The sequence below is a fragment of the Pristiophorus japonicus genome, chromosome 23 (assembly GCF_044704955.1).
Source record: "Pristiophorus japonicus isolate sPriJap1 chromosome 23, sPriJap1.hap1, whole genome shotgun sequence".
Classification (NCBI taxonomy): Eukaryota; Metazoa; Chordata; class Chondrichthyes; family Pristiophoridae; genus Pristiophorus; species Pristiophorus japonicus.
Genome location: NC_091999.1, coordinates 35,297,130 through 35,321,911, shown reverse-complemented (window position 1 = coordinate 35,321,911; position 24,782 = coordinate 35,297,130). Strand labels below are relative to the sequence as shown.

Genomic DNA, 24,782 nt, shown 5'->3' with positions numbered 1-24,782 from the left:
GGGTGGCATAGCTGAGCAAGGTCTTGGTCCAGTGGCAAGGGATCCAAGACGACTGGAGACCAGGCACTTCTGTATGAGCCTAATTGCCAAAGGCGAAATGTTGGTTGCAAGCTCGGCATTGAGGAGCACCCTTGTTGGTAGGTGGTCCGAGGCTTGGTTGGGGGCAGCCATTAGGAAATCAGTTGTCTGCTGGAGTTCCAAGTGGGAGGTCAGCAAGGAGTAGGAGGGTGAAAGAATCATAGCCAGGCCACCAGTGGGGAAGGAGAGGTCCAGCCATTGACAAGGAGAGACATGTAGGCCCGCTGCTGGAGGAATGTAGGCCCGCCGCAGGAGGGGCCGGGTGATGTCGCGGTCGGAGGCACACCTGCTTGCTGGGCATCGTCGTGAGTAACCTGGTTTCAAATGGCTGGAAATGATGCTAATAAAACACACCAAACTATTTTCTATTTAGATTGGGGTACAGTATTCAATTGCTTAATAAAACATTTTTAGAAGAAAATTATTCTTAAAGGTTCCTCCACGTTGTTTAAAAGTTTCTTCAGAAGTTTTAAAAGTTTTTCCCGGAGTTTTAAAAAAAGTTCCCCAAATTATTTAAAGTTTTCTCCAGAGATTTTAAACGTTTCCCCAAGTTGTTTAAAAGTTTCTCTTGAAGTTTTAAAAGTTTTCCCAAGTTGATTAAAAGTTTATAATGAAAGTCAGTAGTAAGCTACCTGCCTTCGTACTGTTCCATGGGTGCTGCCATCCCTCTGCAGCTGCACAAAGCCCTGGCTAGACCACACCTGGAGCACTGCGGGGAATTAGAAGCTCAGTCATCTCTGAAGGGGGCCCGAATGCCTGGACGCCATGTACAGTCCCAGGGTCAGATTCCCCATGTACAGTCCCAGGGTTAGAATCGCTCTGTACATTCCAAGTGTCAGAATCCCCATGTACAATGCCAGCATTAGAATCCCCATGTACAGTCCCAGGGTTAGATTCCCCATTTACTCTCCCAGGGTTAGAATTCCCACAATCTCGCCCAGGGATAAAATCCCCATGTGCAGTCCCAGGGTTAGAATCCCCATTTACAGTGCCTGGGTTAGAACCCCCATGTATGGTCCCAGGGTTCGAATCCCCATTTACTCTCCCAGTGTTAGAATGCCCAAGTACTCTCCCAGGGTTCGAATCCCCATGTACAGTCCCAGGATTGGAATCCCAATATACAGTCTCAGGTTTGGAAACCTGTGACTGCACACAGATGAAGAGAAAAATTGAGGCCTTGAATCTGAGTTGGGGAAAAATCATAGAAACATGATTCAATTTCTATCCTAAACTATTTGAAATCAAATAAAATGAATTGTTGCAATTAACACATTACTTTCATGCCAAATGGGAAACAAGTGATGTGTGGGCTGTGCAGGAGTGTTTGTGCCCGGTTACACAGCATGTCCTGGCTCTCCACTCTAAATGCACTTCTTTAGGTTCACAGTCTCATTGACACATCCAACTGACTAGATGGACCTCGCCCTTTAAACCCCATCAGAGAAATATCAGCATTTGATGTTTAATTTGCTAAACCTTTATAAAACACTGGTTAGGCCTCAGCTGGAGAATTGTGTTCAAGTTTGGGCTTCAAACTTTCGTAATGATGGCAAGCTTTTAGAGAAGGTGCAGAAGGAATGGTTCCAGGAAGATGAGACTTCCGTGATGTGGAGAGCCTGCTGAAGTTTTCTCCAGGGTGCAGGAAAGGGTAAAAAGAGATTTGATGGAGATGTACAAAATTATAAACGATTTAGATCGCGTAAATATGGAGAAAGTATTTCCAGTGGCATTAGGGTAGGTAACCAAAGGAGTCAGACATCCGATGATTGGCAAAATAACGAGAGATGAGATGTGGGATCATTTGTTACTCAGCGAATTGTTATGATCCAGATTGCACTGTCTGAAAGGGTTGTGGAAGTAGATTGAATTGTAACTTTTAAAAGGGAATTGGATAAATACTTGCTGGGAAAAATATCCCTAGCAATGGGTAAATAGCAGAGGAGTTAGACTCATTGAACAGCTTCACCAAAGAGCCGGCACAGACAGGATGGGCTGCATGGCCTCCTGTGCGTCCTCTCCGTGACAATGGCGGATGATCTTACCCAGAGTGCTCTGCCCATCGGAATACGCCCTATCTCCATCAGCAGGGGGGTAACGTGGGTAGGCCTGGTTCCTGGAGAGCACGCCCCTGTGCGGAGAGGCTCCTGGGGACTGATTGGAGCGAGCACGGCATCAGCATCACCAAGTGTGGCTCTCATGCGCCAGGCAACACCGAGTGTGACTCTCAGTCCCGGGCAGCACCGAGTGTGGCTCCCAGGCCCATGCACCAGGCTCCATGCATCACTGAGTGCGGCTCTCAGGACCCGGGCAACACCGAGAGTGGCTCTCAGGCCCCGGGCAACACCGAGTGTGGCTCTCAGGTCCCGGGCAACACCGAATGCGGCTCTCAGCCTGCGTGTCAAAGCCTCCGGGCCCGGCACCAGCAAACCCCGGGGGCAGTGTCTCCCCCACATCAAGAAAACAACTACTTGCATTTATACAGCATGTCCAGCAATTCCCAGCCGCTCCGTATCAGGGTGGGCACTGAATGCGGAAGTCACTCCCTGGCCTCCTGTACAGTATAGAATTAGGCAGTCCCTTGAATCGATGATGACCCACTTCCACACCAAAACGGATGAGTTCACAGATGTTTCATTATGAGACCTGATATTCCAGGTCCCGAACTACATATTAAAGTGTGGAAGATGCTTGTGTGTGGATTCTTTTAACGTGGGTAACCGTTGCACACAAGCCACCACACGGGCTGAATCGAGTGAGGTCTTGGTCCGGAGTCAAAGGTTAACCAAGACGACTGGAGACCAAGCTCTGCTGCACAGACCTGGTGCACAAACTTGTACTGCCCATAGATCGCATTGTGGTCTGACCCATGCTGTCCCTGGACCCTTGCCTATTCCGGGCCCCGAACTCGCGCCTCTTGTGGCCCCAATCTCTCTGCCCCAAACTCTCATCTCTCGTGGGGCCCAATCTCTCCGCCCCGAACTCTCGCCTTTCGTGGGCCCCAATCTCTCTGCCCGAAGTCTCGCCTCTCGTGGGACCCAATGTCGCCACCCAGAACTCTCGCCGCTTGTGGGCCCCAATCTCTCCGCCCTGAACACCAGTCTCTCCTTGGCCCCAATCTCTCCTCCCCGAACAGTCGCCTCTCCTTGGCTCCAATCACTCTTCCCCAAACTCTCTCCTCTCCTTGGCCCCAATCTCTCCATTCCGAACTCTTGCCTCTCCTTGGCCCCAATCTCTCAGACCCGAACTCTCACTTCTTGTGGGCCCCAATCTTTCTCCCCCGATCTCTCGCCTCTCGTGGGACCCAAACCCTCCGCCCTGAACTGCCGCCTCTCCTTGGCCCCAATCTCTCCTCCCCGAACTCTCGCCTCTCCTTGGCCCCAATCTCTCCATTCCGAACTCTTGCCTCTCCTTGGCCCCAATCTCTCAGCCCCAAATTCTCGCCTCTTGTGGGCCGCAATCTCTCAGGCTCGATCTCCCGTCGCTACTCCACCCCGACCTCACCACTCCTCTGCTGCTTGCCGCATCGCCTGCTGTACCTGGTCCGTTTCGATGGTCCAGCCCACGCTCCAATCGCAGACCTGGATTCCGGTACAAAGCAAAATCATTAAGGAAGAAATAGCGGGACATCTAGATAGGAATAGTGCAATCAAGCAGACGCAGCATGGATTCATGAAGGGGAAATCATGTTTAACTAATTTACTGGGATTCTTTGAGGATATAACGAGCATGGTGGATAGAGGTGTACCGATGGATGTGGTGTATTTAGATTTCCAAAAGGCATTCGATAAGGTACCACACAAAAGGTTACTGCAGAAGATAGATGTATGCGGAGTCAGAGGAAATGTATTAGCATGGATAGAGATTTGGCTGGCGAACAGAAAGCAGAGAATCGGGATAAATTGATCCTTTTCGGGTTGGAAATCGGTGGTTAGTGGTGTGCCACAGGAATCGGTGCTGGGACCACAAATGTTTACAATATACATAGATGACCTGGAAGAGGGGACAGAGTGTAGTGTAACACAATTTGCAGATGACACTAAGATTAGTGGGAAAGCGGGTTGTGTAGAGGACTCAGAGAGGCTGCAGAGATTTGGATAGGTTAAGCGAATGGGCTAAGGTTTGGCAGATGGAATACAATGTCGGAAAGTGTGAGGTCATTCACCTTGGGAAAAAAAAGTAATGGGGAATATTATTTGACTGGGGAGAAATTACAACATGCTGAGGTGCAGAGGGTCCTGGGGGTCCTTGTGCATGAATCCCAAAAAGTTAGTTTGCAGGTGCAGCAGGTAATAAGGAAGGCGAATGGAATGTTGGCCTTCATTGCGAGAGGGATGGAATACAAAAGCAGGGAGGTCCTGCTGTAACTGTATAGGGTATTGGTAAGGCCGCACCTGGAGTGCTGCATGCAGTTTTGGTCACCTTACTTAAGGAAGGATATACTGGCTTTGGAGGGGGTACAGAGACGATTCACTAGGCTGATTCCGGAGATGAGGGGGTTACGTTATGATGATAGATTGAGTAGGCTGGGTCTCTACTCGTTGGAGTTCAGAATGAAGAGGTGTGATCTAAAAGAAACATTTAAAATCATGAAAGGGATAGACAAGATAGAGGCAGAGAGGTTGTTTCCACTGGTAGGGGAGACTAGAACTCGAGGGCACAGCCTCAAAATACGGCGGAGCCAACTTAAAACCGAGTTGAGAAGGAATTTCTTCTCCCAGAGGGTTGTGAATCTGTGGAATTCTCTGCCGAAGGAAGCAGTTGAGGCTAGCTCATTGAATGTGTTCAAGTCACAGATAGATAGATTTTTAACCAATAAGGGAATTAAGGGTTACGGGGAGAGGGCGGGTAAGTGGTGCTGAGTCCACGGCCAGATCAGCCATGATCTTGTTGAATGGCGGAACAGGCTCGATGGGCTAGATGGCCTACTCCTGTTCCTAATTCTTATGTTCTTATATTCTTATGTAAAATCTAGAATCTCAATTCTACAAATCTCGGGCAATTTAGAATAAATCGCCTCTCAACTATGCTGCAAATGTTAGAAAGTCGCTTTGGATACCTGGCCTCCTGTGTGGGTCAGTTTGTTGCATCTGTTTGAGCTGGAGTGGAGATGGAGGAAAAGCTGCTGGGTTTCGCTCCCAATATATCTTGGCCCAGTGAGACCAACAATTCCCCATGTTGGGCTGTCAATGGAGGTGGGTTCCCTTTCCTGCAGGACATTGATAAACCAGTTGGGTTTTTCCACAAACTGGCAGTTTTCATGGTTAATATTTCTAGTGCTGGCCCCACAAATGACCAAGTTCATTAAGCTCAATTTCAAAAAGTACCTTTGTGTTTTTGTGGGTTCTCTCTCATCCACCCTTTTTCTTGACTGAAATTCACTTTACAGGGTATTAAAAGGGGAGGATTTATTGACCGGAGGCTCAAACCAAACATCACATCAACATCTGACGAAGTCACTCGATTAATCGGGAATGGATTATCATCCTGCAACTATCGATGCAAAGGGGGAGAAAGTGTACACGTGCTCTGTGTGTGGACAAGGCTTCAGCCGATCATCCAACCTGGAGAGACACAAGCGCAGTCACACTGGGGAGAAACTGTGTAAATGTGGGGACTGTGGGAAACGTTTCAACTACCTGTCCCAGCTGGAAACACATCAGCGAGTTCACACTGGGGAGAAGCCGTTCACCTGCTCCAAGTGTCAGGAGGGATTCACTCAGTCATCCAACCTGCTGATACATCAGCGAATTCACACTGGGGAAAGGCCGTTCACCTGTTCCGGTGTGGGAAGGGATTCACTCAGTCATCCACCCTGCTGACACACCAGCGAATTCACACTGGGGAGAGGCCGTTCAGCTGCTCTGAGTGTGGGAAAGGATTCAATGAGTCATCAAATCTGCTGGCACACCAGCGAATTCACACCGGGAGGAGGCCGTTCATCTGCTCTGAGTGTGGGAAGGGATTCACTCGGTCATCCCATCTGTTGAGGCACCAGCGAGTTCACAAATGATTGTAGGGGTTGGATTATGCTGTTATTGCTGCTGTTAATCACAACCGGACTGATCCATGTTCATTCTGACAGTTTGGGTTTGTTTCCGCTGATGAAAACTCCTGTAACTGGACTGGAGATTAATATTTGGGATGTCGACAAATAAATTCGTGTTACTTTCAAGACATTGCTGCAGATTTTTCTCTTTCCCACCCGAGTGTTTAGCATCACCTGGCTAGAGCTCAGAGAGGACAAGCTGCGGGGAGGATCATATGGGGGAAGAACTTCAGCACGGACAAAATCCTTCAGGGTTATACTGAGAGTGGCAAATGGCACTTTGGTCTTTCTCATCTCTCTTCACTGACAGCAACCCGTGCGGGTTAATCTTGACAGTGTAAGGTGCGGATGATATCCACCCAAGGGGGTTAAAAGAGCTGGGACGGGTGCTCTGCCAGCCTCTTGCCCATATCGCCAACAGCTGGCACTTCCAATCCCTGGCACCTCTTAGCTTGAGCGTTCATGAACTGACCATGCTCAAACCATAAGCACAAGGATATCGGTGCATGGTTCTGCCTCTGACCACAAGGCTATGTCACTGCCACATACAGATACCGTTTCCTTGTTTCACATCTCCATACAAACACCATCTCTTCACACATCCCCTTGCTACACAATTGCAGCAGACATGAGCAAGGACGTGAGGCTGATTAAAAGACACATTTCATTACAGCAAAGGTTACACTGGGAGAAATGTTCAGTTATTTTCCATTACAGGCAAAATGCCGGGCAAACCAGCAGCACACTGGCACCTGAAGAGTGTCTCATCGGCCTACAGGCTTTTCTTAAATAGATTTGCTGCGTGGAAATAAACTTAAACCAGCATTGCGGGCGTGATGCTCTATTCACACATTGAAGGCGAGAGAGATGCTGTCGGGCATACACTAAGTCAAGTAGCTGAAAGTGATTCACAAATTGGGTTTTGTGTTTCCTGATCCCGGGCGTGTTACCAATACCGGCAAAGATGAAGCCCATGGAATAAAAGGGACAATGGATACTGTCTCACTGTGAGCGAGTCGGAATGAGAAGCTTTAACAACAATCCATGATTCACAATGGGAGACCTCACCAGACGAAAGGACATTGGGCGTTTAATGAGCTCTTTTTGTCAGTGGGCTACAGGAGGCTATTTGTGTCAGAAGGAAAGCTGGTCACAGCAAACGAACAGTTTACTGGCCTGTCCAGGGCCCACTCTGACCCAACCTTCTCTCTCTCACTATTGATGGACACTGCTGCAGTAATTGCTCCTCTAACTTTTCCTCTCTTGTCCCTCCCACACCCCTAACCGGACACAATCTCCCTCCCCCTACATCCTCACTCAGCTGGAATCCACACCAGTCTCCCCATCTGCTCCTTGTTCTCTCTCTGGATCCTGAAACTACACAACTCGCTGATCCCTCCTGAAGTTACAGGCTCTAAAACTGAAGCTTGGTGGCCCTCAGTCCCTTCTCCTTGATTTACCTCCCCTTCTCTCCTCCTCTTTCCCCTTTGGTTGTGTTCCACAAACTGGGCCTTGGGCCTTCCCCAGGTATTCTCAGTATGAACAGGGGGATGTGTGAGACAGGATGTCCCAGCTCTCCTCCTTTAAAGGGACATGCAGAGGACCAGCTGGGCTCATGGCCCTGCTTTATGACATCACTGCAGTGCCTAACAACCAACCTCCCGGAGCCCTGATCATTTTGGTCTGGGTTGAGCTCAGTGTTGTTACAGGAAGGGAAGCAGGAGCAGTATTTGACCCGTGTGAAGCCCAGGATTAATGGGAGAGGTACAGGATCAATTTATACCTTATTGAGTGCGAAATGTCATTGTCCCAGACACTCCTTGTCCCTCAGTATCTGTGTCGGGGAGCGACCGATGGGTTCACTCTGTCTCTAACCCGTGCTGTGCCCGACTGGAGAGTGTTTGATGCTAGCACGAGGTGCTCAGCTTAATGAGCACAACATTTAATCCAAAGATGATCAGATAAACCCATCTGCTTCACCCCTGGACACGGGTTCTGAAGGACAGGGAGTGTCTCTAATAATTTGGCTGGTATCCTTGATCAAATTTAAACACCTCACATCTCTTTTTAAAAATTCGTTCATGGGATGTGGGCGTCGCCTCTCATCTCTCATTCTTCTGTACGAGCGCGAATATAGGCCTAGTCTACTCAATCTCTCAAAGGACAATCCTCCCATCCCAGAAATCAGTCTGGCAAACTTTCATTGCACTCCCTCTATAGCAAGTTTATCATTCCTTACGTAAGGAGACCAAAACTGTACACAATACTCCAGGTGTGGTCTCACCAGAGCCCTTTATAATTGCAGTAAGATGTATTTACTCTTATACTCAAATCTTTTTGTAATAAAGGCCAATATACCATTTGCTTTCTTAATTGCTTGCGTATAAACTTTTAACGATTTGTGGACAAGAACACCCAGGTCCCTCTGAACACCAACATTTCCCAATCACTCACCATTTAAAAAAATCCTTTGCCTTTCTATTTTTACTCTCAGTTTATAACTTAACATTTCTTCACATTATATTCCATTTGCCATGTTCTTGCCCACTCACTGAATCTGTGTATATCCCGTTGAAACCTCTTTTCATCCTCCTCACAACTTACATTCCCAACTAGCTTTGTAGCCTCAGCAAACTTCCATATATTACATTTGGTTCCCTCATCCAAATTATTGATATAGATTGTGAATAGCTGGGGCCCAAGCACCGATCCTTGCAGCACCCCACCAGTTACAGCCTGCCAACCCAGAAATCACCCGTTTATTCCTACTCTGTTTTCTGAACGTTAACCAATCCTTGTTAATATATTACCCCTAATCTCACGAGCGATAATTTTGTTTAATAATCCCTTGTGTGGCACCTCATTGAATGCCTTTTGTAAATCTAAATAAACCACATCAAGTGGTTCGCCCTTTTCTATCCTGCGAGTGACAACCTCAAGAAATACTAACAGATTTGTCAAGTACAATTTCCCTCTCATAAATCCGTGTTCATTCTGCGCAATCGTGTTATTACTTACAACGTGCTTAATAATAGATTTTATCATTTTCACGACTACTGATATCAGAATTACCAGTATTGCACGGGTTAGATACAGAGTAAATCTCACTTCATCCTGTCCCAAACACTATCAGGGTTGATACAGAGTAAATCTCAGACTACAATATCCCAAATACTCCCAGGGCAGGTACAACTTGGTTTAGATACAGAGTAAAGCTCCATCTACACTTTGCCATTAACCAGTCCCAGGGCAGGTGCAGTACAGGTTAGACATGGAGTATATTTTCCTCAACCCTGCCACAAGACATTCTCAGGGCAGGTACAGCACGGGTTAGATGGAGAGTAAAGCTCCCTCGACACTGTCCCATCAAACACTCCCAGTGCAAGTACAGCACGTGGTTAGATACAGAGTAAAGCTCCCTCTACACTGCCCCATCAAACACTCCCAGGACAGGTACAGCACAGGTTACATGGAGTACATTCTCCTTCTACCCTGACCCAGCAATTCCTTTGCAAATACAGCATTTGTTACATGTAAAATAAATCTCCCTTTACACTGTTCGATCAAACACTCCCAGAGCAGGTACTGCATTGGTTATTCACTAAGTAAAGCTCCCTCTACACTGTCGAAATAAACATTCCGAGGACAGCTACAGCACAGTGTAGATACAGTGTAATTCTCTCTCTAATCTCTCTAGAATCTTGCACAGTTTTGGTCGCCTTATTTAAGGAAGGATATATTTGCCTTGCTTAGAAACAGAGTAAAACTCCCTCAATACTCTCCCACCAGACATTGCAAGTGCAGGTACAAAGCAGGTTAGATACAGAGTATATCTTCCTCAATCCTGCCCCAAGCATTCCTGACCAGGTACTGCATTGGTTAGATTCAGATTAAAGCTCCTTCTACACTGTCCCATCAAACACTCCCAAGGCAGGTACAGCATGGGTTAGATACAGAGTAAAGCTCCCTCTATACTGTCGCATCAAGTACACCCACAGCAAGTAGAGCACGGGTAGATATGGAGTAAAGCCCCCCCTAGACTGTCCCGTCCAATGTTATTGAATGGGGAGCAGGCTCCGGGGGCCGGGTGGCCCCCTCCTGCTCTTATTTCTCATGGTCTTATGTATCCAGCATGCCCCGCAGGGGAGAATGTGCCGCACTCAGACGACAGGAGCTCAGTGCGCCCGTGCTGGTCCTGGCTGTGTTTGGAGTATGCGCGGTGTGTGTAATAGTGGAGGAGACACATTTCGGGCAGGCTCCACAGAAGCGTCCTTTTCATTGGGACGAAGGGTAATAATGGACCACTGGTGAGTAAGGGAGGCTTCATTAACAACCGGTACCCGCCGCAAGCCCGGAATAGTAACCAGAATATCGGCGATTGCAGTTTCGGGGCTTTTTTCCATTCACAGGTCCAGGCTAACGGCGGTGCAGGAAGTCAGGTTCAGCGCTCCGCCATCTTGATTCAGTTAGTAGCACAGTGCCATTTGCGGCCATCTTGGTGCAGGTACAAAGTGAATGATATCAGTGTCTGGAACTGAACGCAGCCAGATTAAGCAACTTCAGGGGTGGGGAACCAATGATTGTAGAACTGAACCCAGCCACAGTCAACACATTCAGGGGAGGGGAACCAGTGAGTGTAGAACTGAACCCAGCCACAGCCAACTCATTCAGGGGAGGGGAATCAGTGAGTGTAGAACTGAACCCAGCCAGAGTCAGCACCTTCAGGGGAGGGGAAACATTGAGTGTAGAACTGAACCCAGCCAGAGTCAGCATCTTTAGGAGAAGGAAGTGTACCTGTTTGTGTAGAACTGAACCCAGCCAGTGTCAGCACATTCTGGGAAGGAGAAGGAGGGGAACCAGTGAGTGTAAACCTGAACCCAACCAAAATTGGTAGTGAAAACTGGGAGTAGAGGAGAAACTGTCTGGAAATTTGTGTTGATTTGGATTTCAGCACAGCAGGTGGGACAACGTGTGGGACAGGGATTTATAGCTTTGGAAGGACAAGGGAGATAAGCTTGTTTCATGGAAACTGGATGAGTCTCTCCTGAATTTCTGTCCTGTACTGACAGCGATGAGTTTTGTTATCCCCTTTTACATCGTATTAGAAGGGGAAATTTTCAGACAGGAAACACAAACCAAACATCATGTCAAGAGCTGACAGAGTCACTCGATGCATCAGGACCTGAATATCATCGGCCTTTCAAAGTGGAAGGAGAAATGTTTGTCTGTCTTGCCTGTGGGAAAAGATTTCAAACATCAGTGTGACTGGAAAAGCACCGAGACACACACTCCCGAGTGAGTGTTCCAGTGCACGGACTGTGGAAAGAGCTTTAACCAGTTACACAGCCTGAAGAAAACATCGCAGCATATAAAGCACCGAGAAACTGTAAACGTTTTGTGCATATGGGTTAGGGCCAACTGATCGACCAACCATGGAGATTCACAAGGACACCCGCACCACGGAGAAACCCTGGAAATGTGGTGACTGTGGGAAGGCACTCAGATCGCCGTCAGAACTGGAAATTCATCGACGTCGTCACATTGGGGAGAGGCCATTCATTTGCTCTCTGTGTGGAAAGGGATTCACTGCATCATCCCACCAGCTGAAATACCAACGAGTTCACACATGGGAGAACACGTTCACCTGCTCTGAGTGTGGGAAGCGATTCACTCGGTCATCCCACCTGCTGACACACCAGTGAGTTCACACTGGGGAGAGGCCGTTCACCTGCTATGAGTGTGGGAAGGGATTCACTCAGTCATCCGATTTGCTGACACACCAGCGAGGTCACACTGGGGAGAGGCTGTTCACCTGCTCAGAGTGTGGGAAGGGATTCACTCAGTCATCCACCCTGCTGACATACCAGCGAGGTCACACTGGGGAGAGGCTGTTCACCTGCTCAGAGTGTGGGAAGGGATTCACTCAGTCATCCAACTTGCTGACATACCAGCGAGTTCACAAGTGACTCAAGGGGTTAGAATCTGCTGTTATTGCTACTGTTAATCACATCCCGACTGAACCATGTTCAATCTAACAGTTGGGGTTTGTTTCTGCTAATAATAACCCTGAAACTGGGCTGGACCTTAATATTCTGGATATATTGCTGATTGTGTTCTCGGAGCTGCAGTGTCCATTTAAAAACTGTGTGTGTTATCTTTCCCCTTAACTCAGCAACTCTCAACAATAAAATTATGAACTTTTACTTTAATCCTATCTTGATCTTTGGTACACAATCTACAATAATGTAAACGTTTGTACTGAATATAATCTCCAATTAGAAAGAGCTTGCTGACAAATATTACTGACTTGCACATTACACACAGCGGCCGCTCCATTATCCACCAGAAAGAAGGGGAATGGAAATTGGTGGGGAATCAGTGTCCACAAATGGTGTCCCCCATCTGGTGTAGCAAAACCCCTGGCACGGGAATGGAGTCAAGTCCAAACCAAAACTGTGTGCAGTACTCCAGGTGTGGTCTTACCAACGCCCTGTACATTTGTAGCAGGACTTCCCTACTTTTGTACTCCATCCCCCTTGCAATAAAGGCCAGCATACCATTTGCTTTCCTGATTATTGCTCTATCTGCATGCTAAATTTTTGCATTTCATGTACAAGAACCCCCAGATCCCTCCGTATTACAGCATTTGGTAATCGTCCCCATTTAAAGAATCATTTGCTTTTTAATTTGTACTACCAAAGGGGATAAGCTGACATTTTAACACATTACAATCCATCTGCCAGATTTTGCCCACTCACTGAGCCTTGCTATATCCTTTCGTAGATTATCTGCGTCCTCCTCACAGCTTGCTTTCCCAACTATCTTTGTATCATCAGCAAATTTGATTATGTTACACTCGGTCCCTCCATCCAAGTCATTAATATAAATTGTAAATAGTTGAGGCCCCAGCACTGATCCCTGTGGCATTCCACTAGTTACAGTTTGCCAACCTGAAAATATCCATTTATCCCGACTCTCTGTTTTCTGTTAGTTTGCCAATCCTCCATCCACGGTGATACATTACCCCCAATCCTATGAGCTCTTAGCTTGTGCAATAGCCTTTTGTGTAGCACCATATGGAATGCTTTCTGGAAATCCAAATATACAACATCAACTGGTCTCCTTTATTCACTCCGCTCGTTACATCCTCAAACAACTCCAGGAAATTTGACAACATGATTTCTCTTTCATTAAACCAAGCTGACTCTGCTTGATGGCAATATGATTCTCTAAATGTCCTGCTACTTTTCCTTAATGATGGACTCCAGTATTTTCCCACTGACAGATGGTAGGCTAACTGGTCTATAGGTTCCTGCTCTCTGTCTCACTCCTTTCTTAATTAGGGTTGTTACACTTGCGGTATTCTTGTCCACTGGGACCTCGCCAGAATTTAGGGAATTTTGTTAGATTACAACCGATGCACCCTCTATCTCTGCAGCCACTTTTTTCAGACCCTAGAATGCATGTAATCAAGTCCAGGGGACTTGTCCGTCTTTAGTCCCATTCGTTTGATTAGTACTTGATCTCTAGTGATAGTGATTGCTCCCCCGCTACCCCGCCCCCCGCAATAGCTCCTTTGTTAGCAACTATTGGGAAGTTTTTAGGTGCCCTCTACCATGAAGACCGATTCAAAATTATTTTAAAAATTGTCTGCCATTTCCGTGTTTCCCATTATTAATTCTCCAGTTTCATCTTCTAAGGGACCAACGTTTACTTCAGCTGCTCGTTTCCGTTTTATATCCCTGTAGGAGCTCTTATTTTCTGTTTCCATATTCCTTGCTAATTTTCTCTCATCTGCTATCTTCACTGTCTCTATCATTTTTTTCGTCGTCCTTTGCTGGTTTCTAAAAATTTCCCAATCCTCAGGCCTTCCACTGTCATTCGCAACATTTTATGCCTTTTTTCAATTTGATACCATCCTTTACTTCCTGAGTTAGGCAGGGATGGTTCATCCTTCTCTTAGCATCTTTATTTCTCACTTGAATAAATCTTTGCTGAGAGTTATGAAATATCTCCTTAAATGTTTGCCATTGCATTTCTACAGTCTTACCCTCTAATATATTTTCCCAGTTCACTTGTTGTCAGTGACATGGGTTGCTTTATATCACATGGGAGGAACTTGGTGTCAGTGACTGAGGGTTTGGTTCAACATTCTTTGACATGACTAAGGCTTTTGACAAGGTCAACCATGAGGCGTTATGGAGTGTACTCTACAATTTCAGCTATCCATATTCCCAATACAAGCCTCCTGCAGCAAGTGCTCTATTCGGAGTTTCGACACGGCAGGGAAAATGGGTGGGCGGGGCTTCAGGGTGTCTGTCAGTTTTATTGGACCACATGTTTGTGCCCAGGTCAGTGGCCCCTGAAAGGGAACCTTGTTGTTCTGGTGTTTGTTGTCTGGTGACTCTGGGCCAAACTGGCTCACCCTATTGGGCCAGCCCGTGATCACCCTATTGGGCTAGCCCACGCCCACCTGGCCCAGGCCATCCCAGGCTCACCTCATTGGATCAGCCCGGGCTCACCTATTGGGCCAGCCTGGGCACGACCTACTAGGCCAGCCCGGCTCACACTATTGGGCCAGCCCGGACTCATCTATTGGGCCAGCCTGGGCTCACCCTATTGGGCCAGCCCGTCTCACCCTATTGGGCCAGCACAAAAGACCCATTGTCCAGCGGAGAGAATCAGCAGCTCATTGATTTTATTCTCACTCTGCGCACAGCGGATGCAGAACTGAACCCAACATTGTAAGCTGGAAATGCATCGTCACAGTCACACTGGGGAGAGGCCGTTCAGCTGCTCTGAGTGTGGGAATAATTCACTCAGTCATCCCACCTGCTGACACACCAGCAAAATCACACCGGGGAAAGGCCGTTCTCCTGTTCTGACTGTGGGAAGGGATTCATTCAGTCATCCAACCTGCTGAGATACCAGCTAGTTCACAAATGACTGCAGCGGTTGGATTCTATTGTTTCTGCTGCTGGTAATCGCATCCTGATTGAATCATGTTTGTTGTATCAGTTGGGGTTTGTTTCTGTTGATGTGAATAACCTATAACTGGGCTAGAGTTTAATATTTTCATGTTTCAAATAACACAGTGTGTCGATATTTGATATCTCCAAGATAAGAGCGGACTAATTGATGTCTTGTTACTGACTGCACCATTTTGGGCCTTTTCTCCTTTCTAATTCTGGATTATTACAGTTCTCATACCATCAGTTACTCTCCGGGACAAGTTCCCAGTCTATTAATCACTTTCAAAAACTGGACTTAGCGTGTGCCCCGCAGCATCTCTCTAACCTTCGATGTGTGAATGGAGCACTCCGCCTGAAAACCTGGTTTCAATTTAAATTTGAATCCACTCAGCAAATGCATTTAAAAAAAATATGTACATGTAAACTGATCACATGAAGTAATTGGCAAAGGTTTAGATTCACCAAGATGAATAAGTGAACACATCACGGCCCAATAACCCAGCTCTATATTCACAGGAGAAAGTCTGTTATCTATCTCCTCGAATGGCAGTTGGTGAGATGAGCGACTGAATCTCTTTCCATGCACAACAGCATCCATTCCCACTGTCTCCACATTTAGTGTTGAGTCAGGTGGGCGCACGAGTCTCACAGGCTGAACGATTGGTTGGAGGAGCATCCACACACAGAACATGTGTCCTGCTTCTCCACGCTGTGATTGGTGTTTTTAAAAAGGCTGATGATAAGATGATCCTGATCAATCCGGGGAATCTGTCAAATCTTGACGCGATGTCTGGATTGCGTTTCACAGTTGCAGATCCTCCCCTTCTAATACCCTGAAAATAAATGGTGGTTACAAACGTTGTTACGTTAAGTACAGGATATAAATTCAGAATAGACAATTCTAGATTCTATGGAACATTCTGTCCCCTCCTGTCCCTCCTAAGTTCCTTATTCTAGACATTTACTGTCTAAAATCAACATTCATTTAATCGCCTGAGCTTTATTATCTCCAGAAAGTGCTGAATCTGGCTCGGTGAAATTCCACAAACAATAGATAACCTCTAGTGCCACACGGTCAGTCGATTCTGTGAGTACCAGCAGGATTTCCACTGTGGTAGGCATCACAGCCTCAACTCCTGTCCTCAAATGACATCCACACACTTCCCAGTTGTGATGAGGCCAATTATAACCTGTGAACTGCTGCCTTGGCTGAGCTCAACTAACAGCCCAGATCAAGGATCGAACTTGGGACCGTCCCAGTCAGTACTGCAGTGTTCTAAAATTTGGGGGGGGGGGGTGTTGGGGAAGGGTGGGAACAGAATATTTTGAAACAAATTTGACTCCACCTGTAAAGGAAACCTTCGTCACAATGCACAATTCTGAAATCTTTCCAAATTAGACAAGCAAGTGAAATAGATCATCAAAAACAGTGAGACATTTTAGAATGGCTCAAGTCACTGAAATAGCTTTACAATCATTGCACAGTACAAAAGGGAGCGACTGGTAATGGTAGCTCAGTTCGTAAAGTCCTCCGATACAAGATAAATTGGACTGTCCCTTTTATTATAAAGAGGCAGAGAAAGTGGAGTCCCTGTCCCTTTATGTATATATATATGTATATGTGTGTCTATGTATATATGCGTGTATGTATATATGTGTGTGTGTGTGTATATAAAGCACATCATTCTTAATATTTGCTAATCAATTGCACAGAGATAAATTATTACGCGCACAGGCATCTTCCACCCTTCAACATGTAGTTAAGGATCTGGAATATTAGGTCCTTCATTGAAACACCTGTGAACTCAACCCTTTTCGGCATGGAAGCAAGTCATCCTCGTTTCGAGGGACTGTCTATGAAGATGATGATGATGGTGCAAGATTAACAAGAGGGTTGTTTAAAATGGAAATAACTTCAAGGTGTTACCGACCTTGAACTTTGCTGGAAAAAAAGAGAAGAACCCCAGTAATGTTCAACTTCTTATATATGCAGTAATGAATCTTGAATGCCACAGCATGGTAACAAAATTGAACTTAAGACTTGAAAAACAAATGCTTGGAATGAATGATTTGGAGCCATGTGTTATCTTCCACGACAGACTGCTCGAGGGGGAAGATAACGGACTTGCTGTAAACGCATTGCAGATACCTTTTGTATTGTTAAATCACAAAGGCAGGACACAGGTTTTTGTGAAAATAAAATTGACGAGCTAAATAGATAGGAGTTCCTGCTCAAGCATTCGGGACGGGAAATCTAATTCAGATAACCTAAGTTTGACCTGTGGAGGGAAGACCTCTCACAGAGCGGTGATGTTTTTCCTTTTGTTTTTTTTCTTGCAGAAGCAATTGGAAGCGAGGACACAGGATGAAATATCGCAACCAGCAAGGGCCAGGTGAACGAGGGAAGGTGTGTGTGTCTAGAATGCTGGGGGAGCATCGCTGACCTACATACTTCCCGGTTAAGTAATGCCTCGATTTCAAAATGTTCATGTTTGTTATCATATCCCTGCATGGCCTCGCTCCTCCCTATCTCTGTAATCTCCTCCAGAGCCCCACAATCCCTGAGATATCTGCGCTCCTCTAATTCTGCCTTCTTGAGCATCCCTGATGATCATCGCACAACCTTCTGTTGCCTTGGCCCCAAGCTCTAAAACTCGTTCCTTAAACCTCTCCGCCACTCATTCCTCCTTTAAGATGCTCCTTAAAACCCATGTCTTTGACCAAGCTTTTGGTCACCTGTCCTAATATCTGTTTATGTGGCTTGGTGTCAAGTTTTTTGTCTTATATTATTCTGTGAAATTCCTTGTGACGTTTCACACATTAAAGGCGTTATATAAATACAAGTTTTGTTTTTGTTGTTGCTGATACCCTTGATTTGACCTTTCACGGTATTTTTAGAACGTGCAGCTCAGGAACAAGCCATTTGGCCGAACTGGTTCACGTCGGGGTTTAAATGCCACACGACCCTCCTTCACCCTATCAACATACCCTCCTATTCCTCCACAGTGAGCAGTTCAACAGTCACTGGTTGCCTTCCAGTGCCCATCCAAAGGACCAATGTGTGAGGGTATGCAGTGATTGTTGGCAGCCTATTCAACGTTGGGGGCATCATAGTCCCTTTGCAGACTTGGCCTTTGCTGCTGTGGTGAGTGGACAATGACCAGTGGAAGGAGCCCAGGGCGGTGAGTTTAACTGCAGTCTGCCCACCAGCAGCCCAGCCTGCGTCAGCTGACAACCCCCACAGTGAGCAGCTGGAATGTGCAACCTCTCCTGGTCTGCACCGGGGAGCAAGGGAGGTCAAGGATCAGCACAGAATGTCATCAACCTTGACCTCCAGCCTCTCTCCTTCAGGAGAATCAAGTTGCATTGACGTCATGATGTCAGCACGTTCCAGTGCGTATCACACCCGGCCCCCACTGTTCTGGCGATCTCAGTCCCCAGTGGGTGAAAGCTCCTGTCAATCAGGCCGTGGGCTCTGGTCACATGCCCCTGGACCGTGGGCTGCCCAACGGCTGGAGGCGGAGAGAAGATTCCGGAACGGCGAGGCGGCGCGCAGCTCAGGGGAGCCCTGGACCCAGCGGTGGGGGGCTTTCTAAACACCCGGGTTAGGCCTCAGGCCCAAGCAAGAACCTGCGGCTCCGGCGTTTGCCCCGAGCTCGAGTGTGTCAGATGCTTCACGGAAGCGGTCAGAGATTGTAGGGGCGGGGAAGGATGTGGACCCGCGTGTGGGCCGGGGAGCCTCACACACATCCGGTGTAGGCCTCAGGCCCCAATCCCGGCCCACAGGCCCCCGGGTATGCCCGGTGGTGGCAAGCCCGGCTCAGCGGGGACACTGGCCACCGTCTTGCACAGGGCAGGGTCACAGCGCATGCGCGACCACCTTGCCCAGGAACAATAAGTTGGCGGGGCTTCAAGGTCCCAGTGCCCGCGAGATGGAGTAACCTGGGCATCAGGCTCTTCATCACCTCACAACAATAACCTAGGCAACAGGCTCTTCATCCCCTCAGAACAATAACCTCGGCAACAGGCTCTTCATCCCCTCACAACAGTAACCTGGTCAACAGGCTCTTCATCCCCTCACAACAGTAACCTGGTCAACAGGCTCTTCATCCCCTCACAACAGTAACCTTGGCATCAGGCTTTTCATCACCTCACAAAAATAACCTAGGCAACAGGCTCTTCATCCCCTTACAACAATGACAGAGGCAACAGGCTCTTCATCCCCTCAGAACAATAACCTAGGCAACAGGCTCTTCATCCCCTCACAACAGTAACCTGGTCAACAGGCTCTTCATCCCCTCACAACAGTAACCTGGTCAACAGGCTCTTCATCCCCTCACAACAGTAACCTGGGCATCAGGCTCTTCATCACCTCACAAAAATAACCTAGGCAACAGGCTCTTCATCCCCTTACAACAATGACAGAGGCAACAGGCTCTTCATCCCCTCACAACAATGACCTAGGCAACAGGCTCTTCATCCCCTCACAACAGTAACCTTGTCAACAGGCTCTTCATCCCCACACAACAATAACCTGGGCATCAGGCTCTTCATCACCTCACAACAATAACCTAGGCAACAGGCTCTTCATCCCCTTACAACAATGACAGAGGCAACAGGCTCTTCATCCCCACACAACAATAACCTGGGCATCAGGCTCTTCATCACCTCACAACAATAACCTAGGCAACAGGCTCTTCATCCCCTTACAACAATGACAGAGGCAACAGGCTCTTCATCCCCTCACAACAATGACCTAGGCAACAGGCTCTTCATCCCCTCACAACAGTAACCTTGTCAACAGGCTCTTCATCCCCTCACAACAGTAACCTGGGCAACAAGCTCTTCATCCCCTCACAACAGTAACCTGGGCAACAAGCTCTTCATCACCTCACAACAACATCCTGGGCAACAGTTACAACATTAGCCTCTATTTATATAGTGCCTTCAACGTAGTAAATCGTCCAAGGGCACTTCATGGGAACGTTATTGGAGAATAATTTAACACCGAAGCGTAGAAACATAGAAAGTACGTGCAGGAGTAGGCCATTTGCCTCTTCGATGCTGCAGCTCCATTCAATATGATCATGGCTGATCATGCAACTTCAGTACCCCATTCCTGCATTCTCTCCATATCTCTTGATCCCTTTAGCCATAAGGGTCACATCTAACTCCATTTTTAATATGTCCAACGAATCGGATTCAAAACTTTCTATGGTAGATAATTGCACAGGTTCACAACTCTCTGGGTGAAAAAGGTTCTCCTCATCACAGAAGCACATAAGAACATAAGAATTAGGAATAGGACTAGGACATCTAGCCCCTCGAGCCTGCTCCGCCATTCAACAAGAACATGGCTGATCTGGCCGTGGACTCAGCTCCACTTACCCGCCCGCTCCCAGTAACCCTTAATTCCCTTAATGGTTAAAAATCTATCTATCTGTGATTTGAATACATTCAATGAGCTACCCTCAACTGCTTCCTTGGCAGAGAATTCCACAGATTCACAATCCTCTGGTAGAAGAAATTCCCTCTCAACTCGGTTTTAAATTGTCTCCCCCTTATTTTGAGACTGTGCCCCCTAGTTCTAGTGTTCCCCGTCCAATGGAAACAACCTCTCTGCCTCTATCTTGTCTATCCCTTTCATTGTCTTAAATGTTTCTATAAGATCAAACCTCATCCTTCTGAACTCCAACGAGTAAAGACCCAGTCTACTCAATCTATCATCATAGGGTTACCTCCTCATCTCCGGAATCAGCCTAGTGAATCGTCTCTGTACCCCCTTCAAAGCTAGTAGATCCTTCCTTAAGTGAGGTGACCAAAACTGCTCGCAGTACTCCAGGTGCGGCCTCACCAATATCCTATACAGTGTGAGCAGGACCTCTCTGCGTTTGTACTCCATCCCTCTCGCAATGAAGGCCAACATTACATTCGCCTTCCTGATTACCTGCAGCACCTGCAAACTAACTTTTTGGTATTCATGCACAAGGACCCCAGGTCTCTCTGCAGCGCAGCATGTTCTAATTTCTCCCCATTCAAATAATATTCCCTTTAACAGTTTTTTTTTCCAAGGTGGATGACCTCACACTTTCCGGCTCACCCCTTATCTTTAGACTGTGCACCCTGCTTCTCGACTTCCCCAACATTGGGAACATTCGTCCTGCATCTAACCTGTCCAGTCCGGTCAGATTTTTATAGGTTTCTATGAGATCCCCTCTCATTCTTCTAAATTCCAGTGATTATCAGCCGAGCCGATCCAGTCTTTCCTATTATGTTAGTCCTGCCATCCCGGGAATCAGTCTGGTGAACCTTCGCTGCACTCCGTCAATAGCAAAAACGTTGTTTCTCCGATTAGGAGACCAACACTGCACACAATAGTCAAGATATGGTCTCACCAAGTCCCTGTACAACTGCAGTAAGACCTCACTGCTCCTATACTCAAATCCCCTCGCGAGAAAAGGACAGCATACCATTTGCTTTCTTTACTGCCTGCTGTACCTGCATGCATACCTTCAATGACTGATGAACCATGACACCCAGGTCTTTTTAAACCTCCCCTTTTACTGATCTGTCAACATTCAGATAATAATCTGCCTTCCTGTTTTTGTTACCAAAGTGGATAGCCTTAAATGTATCCCCATAATACTTCATCTGACATGCATTTGCCCATTCACCGAACGTGTCCCTGTCCCCCTGCAGCCTCTTAGGTTCCTCCTCGCAGCTCGCATTGCCACCCAGCTTGGTGTCATCTGCAAACTTGGAGATATTACATTCAATTCCTTCGTCTAAATCATTAAAGTATATTGTAAATAGCTGGGGTACCAGCACTGAACCATGTGACACCCCACTAGTCACTGCTTGCCATTTTGAAAAGGACTCGTTTATTCCCACTCTTTGCTTCCTATCTGCCAACCAGTTCTCTATCCACGTCAATGCATTACCCCAATACCATGTGCCTTAATTTTGGACACTAATCTCTTGTGTTGGACGGTCAAAACCCTCTTGAAAGTCCAAATACATCACATCCACTAGTTCTCCCTTGTCCACCCTACGAGTTACATCTTCAAAAAACTCGAGAAGATTTGTCAAGCATGATTTCCATTTCATAAATCCATGCTGACTTGGATTCATCCTGTCACTGCTTTCCAAATGCGCTGCTATTACATCTTTAATAATTGATTCCAGCATTGTCCCCACAAACGATTTCAGGCTAACCGATCTATAATTATCTGTTTTCTCGCTCCTTCCTTTTTTAAAAAGTGAGGTTACATTAGCTACCCTCCAATCATTAGGAACTGAACCAGAGTCAATGGAATCTTGGAATATGACCACCAAGGCATCAACATTTTCGAGGGCAACTTCCTTAAATACTCTGGGATGCAGACTATCAGGCCGTGGGGATTTATCGGCCTTTAGTCCCTTCAATTTCCCTAACACCATTTCCTGAATATTAAGGATTTCCCTCAGATCCCCCTTCTTGCTCAACCCTCGGTTCCCTAGTATTTACGTGAGTTTTTTCGTGTCTTCCTTAGTACAGACAGAACCAAAGTATGTGTTCAGTTCGTCTGCCATTTCCTTGTTCCACATTATGATGTCACCTGATTCTGACTGCAAGGGACCTGCATTAGTCTTCACTAATCTTTTTCTCTTCACTAATCTACAGAAGCTTTTTCAGTCAGTTTTTATGTTCTCTGCAAGCGTTCTCTCATCCTCTATTTCACCCCTCCTAATTAAACCCTTGGTCCTCCTCTGCTGAATTCTAAATTTCTCCCAGTCATCAGGTTTGCTGTTTTTTCTGGCCAATTTAGATGCATCTTCCTTGGATTTAACCCTATCCTTAATTTCCCTTGCTAGCCACGGTAGAGCCACCTTCCCTGTTTTATTTTTACTCCAGACAGGGATGTACAATTGTTGAAGTTAATCTATGTGATAGTTAAATGTCTGCCATTGCCTATCCACCGTCAACCCTTTAAGTATCATTTTCCAGTCTATCCCAGCAAGTTCACGTCTCATACCGTCGAAGTTTCCTTTCATTAATTTCAGGACCCTAGTCTCTGAATTAACTGTGTCATTCTCCATCTTAATAAAGAATTCTACCATATTATGGTTACTCTTCTCCAAGGGGCCCGTCACGACCAGATTGCTAATTAATCCTCTCTCACTACACATCACCCAGTCAAGGATGGCCTGCTCTCCAGTTGGTTCCTCGACATGTTGGTCTAGAAAACCATCCCTTATACACTCGAGAGGATTTACTGTGATTGAAAGGCTGCATTAAAGGGAGCAGGGTGCGGCAGCGCGGTCCCGGCCTGCAAGACCATCAGCAGGCCGGGGCCATCAGAGGTAACTGCGAGCGGCGGTGGCATACCACTGCAGGAGGTCGACGGTTGTGAAGCCAGGTCGCTCATTACAATGCGAGCAGGCACAGGATGAGGGGCCAAGGAGCTGCAAGAGATTGTAGAGGGAAGTGACCCGGGCCCAGGAGAGGCGTGAGTCTGGGGCCTAGAAGAGGCGAGTGCCCAGAGGCAGCATGGACCTGCCCACACTGCTATATGCGTGCACGCTAGGTCCGTGCAGCAGAGCTGGTCTCCAGTCGTCTGAGGTAATCATTGCCACTGGACCAAGACCTAGCTCTCTCAAGCCTGTGTGGTGGCTGGTGTGCAACGGCCATCACACGTTAAAAACATCCAACCACAGGCATCGTACACCTTCCAAAGTGTAGATCGGGATCTGGAATATTAGGTCCTTCATTGAAACACCTGTGAACTCAAACCTTTTTGGCGCAGAAGCAAGTCATCTTCGCTTCGAGGGACTGCCTATGGTGATGATACACTCCAGGAAATCCTCCTCCACAGTATTGCTACCAGTTTGGATAGCCCAATCAAATTATGGCTTAATGTCACCCATGATAACTTCTGTACCCTTATTGCACGTGTCCCTAATTTCCTGTTTGGTGCCATCCCCAAACTCCCTACGACCTTTTGATCGTCTGCACACAACTCCCACTAATGTCTTCTGCCCTTTGGTGTTTCGCAGCTGTATCCATATAGATAAAACATCATCCACGCTAATGTCCTTCCTTACTATTGCGGTAATCTCCTCTTTAACCAGTAACGCTACCCCACCTCCTTTTCCTTCCTGTCTGTCCTTCCAAAATATTGATTATCCCTGGATGTTGAATTCCCAGCCTTGGTTACCCTAGAGCCATGTCTCCATAATCCCAATTACATCATATCTGTTAACAGCTATCTGCGCAGTCAATTCATCCAACTTATTACGAATGCTTCTCGCACTGAGAATCCGAACATTCAGGTTTGTTTTTTAACAGTCTTTGTCCTTTTAGAATTATGTTGTAGTGTGCCCTTTTGTAGACCCGTTTTGATTTTTGCCCTTGATTTCTCTGCCCTCCACTCTTGCTTTTCTCCTTCCTACCTTTTGTTTCTGCCGCCTTTTTATTTCTCTCTGCCTCCCTGCACAGATTCCCATTCCCCTGCCATTTTAGTTTAAACCCTGCCCATTTAGAATCATAGATTTAGAATCATAGAATCATAGAAATTTACAGCACGGAAGGAGGCCATTTCAGCCCACCGTGTCCGTGCCGGCCGACACAGAGCTATGCAGCCTAATTCCACTCTCCAGCTCTTGGTCCGTTGCCCTGTTGCTTACGGCACTTCAAGTGCAAATCA

At 46.9% G+C, this 24,782-nt stretch overlaps 1 pseudogene; it reads left to right on the top strand.

The window, feature by feature from the left end:
- The window catches only part of LOC139235483 (zinc finger protein 229-like), a 60,109-nt pseudogene that overhangs the window by 24,798 nt on the left and 10,529 nt on the right, over positions 1-24,782 (top strand).